Source organism: Apis dorsata, unplaced genomic scaffold (assembly GCF_000469605.1).
Source record: "Apis dorsata unplaced genomic scaffold, Apis dorsata 1.3 scaffold_169, whole genome shotgun sequence".
Lineage (NCBI taxonomy): Eukaryota > Metazoa > Arthropoda > Insecta > Hymenoptera > Apidae > Apis > Apis dorsata.
The window spans coordinates 832378-835021 of NW_006263457.1; the positions used below are offsets into that span (position 1 = coordinate 832378).

Consider the following 2644-nt stretch of genomic DNA (forward strand, 5'->3'; position numbering starts at 1 on the left):
ATTAATAAATTAATAAATTAATCGTTGAGATAAGTATCGTGTAGAAATTATTTTGACTACATTACTTTGAAAAAATAATATTTCTTTCGTATATATCAACATTAACATTTCAACAAGTTTGCATCATTGCTTGGTTGAATTATCAGATTTGAAGCAAGAATAAATGAAGAGATCGATCAAACAAGATCGCGTCAAACGTCAACCCAAGATACGACGGAGTAATTAACGACAAATTAAAAGCGTTAAAAAAAATGCCGTATCGAGAGAGAAAGGGACAAGCGATTAAGCATGTTCCGTTGTAATTTATAGAAGTACCGACCGATCGAAAATCTCGTTGATAGAAAACGTAAGATGAGGATGCGGTAATTACCGGTCGCGGATCGATAACGATCGTTCGATTCGAGATCGCGTGTTACCACAAGATTTCCAACTCTAATCGAAAGAAACTCGGACGCATTACACAACGTTTACTTCGAATGTTGTTATAACTTTTTTTTCTTTTTTTTTTTTTTTTTTTTCCTTATCCGACAAATTTTCCACGAACTTGATCTTTGATTAGATGAGAATCGAATTAACTTAATCTTTATGTAGGAAGATAGAACAAAAAGAAAATTCATGATAATTTTATTCTATTGATTCTATTCATTTTCAAATATTTATTTTTTTATATCGAGAATATACATTGAAAACTAATTATAAAAAAAAAATAAAAAGGATTGAAGAAATAGTTTATTTTTCTGTATCGAGAATATATATTGAAACTAATTATAATTTTAAAAAAGTTTGAAAAATAGCTACTAATGAGTTACGAACAGCAAAGATAGAAACAATGTATACATCATCAGTCAGACATATCGTATGTAGAATCATTTTAAATTTTTCCATCCGATTTTCCTCATAATTTACGCGATTACGTAGATCAGATCGATATCGATACGAGAAAAACGCAATTCAACGTAGTTATTTTAATAGTGCTTTTATATCGTGGAAAATACACAATTGGTATATCTATAAGATACAAAGTGTCAAAGGTTAGATTAATAAATTCTCGAATTATTTGTCGCAATATGTGAATATCAAAAATTAATTAGAATTTTAAACTTTTAAAAAACAAGATTTAAGATTTGAAATAAATATTTTAATTTAAGCAATTATAAATAGTGACTCAGAATTTAGAGGTTAGATTGACATCTATTTATAATCAAAGAAAAATATTTATAAACGATATGTACATAGATAAATGTGATGAAGAATACATTAAAAATGAATTAAACTACGTATAAATTATAAATGCTATTCTATTATTAACTTAACAGTTAAGAAGTCTTAACCTAACCTAACAACGTCATCAAAGTAACCGATACAAATTGTTCGTAACTCATTGCACGATTACGAACATCATTGATACCAGATTTAATTTATTTTCGAAATATTTGTACACAATATTAAGAAATACATACCATACTTTTTTCTTTCCTGTTTGTTTCTTCTTCTTTCTAGTTAAATTAAGATTTAACGAGACAGTAATTGGAGGCGAAGAAGCACTCACTAACGAAAGATGCGCAGCTATTATCGATGCTACAACGTAATTACCAACCCGATTGAATGGTTATCGAAACGACTGACACAATCGATTAATTATCCGTGGAACGATTGCTTTGATCCCGCCACGAAAAGTATTCGATCGTATTTTGTTTCCGGTCGTCGGACGATAGAGCGGCTGGAGTAACGATACCATCGATAGAAGATATATCGCGGACGCGACTGCCACGTCAATCGAGATTCGAAAGATAGCGGTCGTTCGATATCTCGTCGAACGACCGATATTAATCGACATAAAATTAACTGATACAATTAAAAACAGGACACGTGACAGTAAGCGTACCTACGCATACTGAAATCAACAGAAAACGACAAAAATCATAAGCGGAAAGAAGGTTATGTTTGGTTTTTTCGATATTATAAATAGTTATAAAAATTTAAATATAAAAAAATTGGTTTCCCCCACTTGTTCGACAATTATTATCGTATCATCTTTCTAGAGAAATCTAGTTACAAAAATTTTTTTGCCAAGTTCAATACAAACACTTTGCACTTAACCTAAAAATATAACCGAAATATAACCGACTCGAATACCATGAATACCGTTAATACGATGAAAAAAAACGATATAAAATATGAATCCAAATAAAAAATAAATACGTTAAAAGATTCACTCACGTTTTTTTCTTCACATTGAACCACAGTTTACGATACATCTTTATGCCACTATCAAAGAATACAATCCATCAAGGAAGCACTGTTGAATTCAATCTCTCGTAAAGTCCTATAATAACAACAGAGGGAAGAAGCGTATTTCACCGAAGAAAGCAAGAAGACAAGATAGATAAAGAAGGATGAGAAGCGAAGGCAGCCGGACTTGCCTGGGAACAAGAAAAATTCTTGGTGGATCGATTCGATCCGCTATCGAGGGAAGACAGAGCGTGCGCCAACAGATAATAATAACAATCATATTCCAAAAATCCGGGCAGCAAACAATCGGACCGGTTATCGGGAACGGACGCGTCTCGATCTCGCCGTTCTGTCGGCCCTTCTCTCTCTTCCTCTCTCCGCCGCGTTTCCCGGCATCATCGTCGTGGATCGA

At 32.5% G+C, this 2644-nt stretch overlaps 1 protein-coding gene across 1 annotated transcript in view; it reads right to left on the bottom strand.

The window, feature by feature from the left end:
- The window catches only part of LOC102678577 (zinc finger protein ush), a 181966-nt gene that overhangs the window by 101745 nt on the left and 77577 nt on the right, over positions 1–2644 (bottom strand).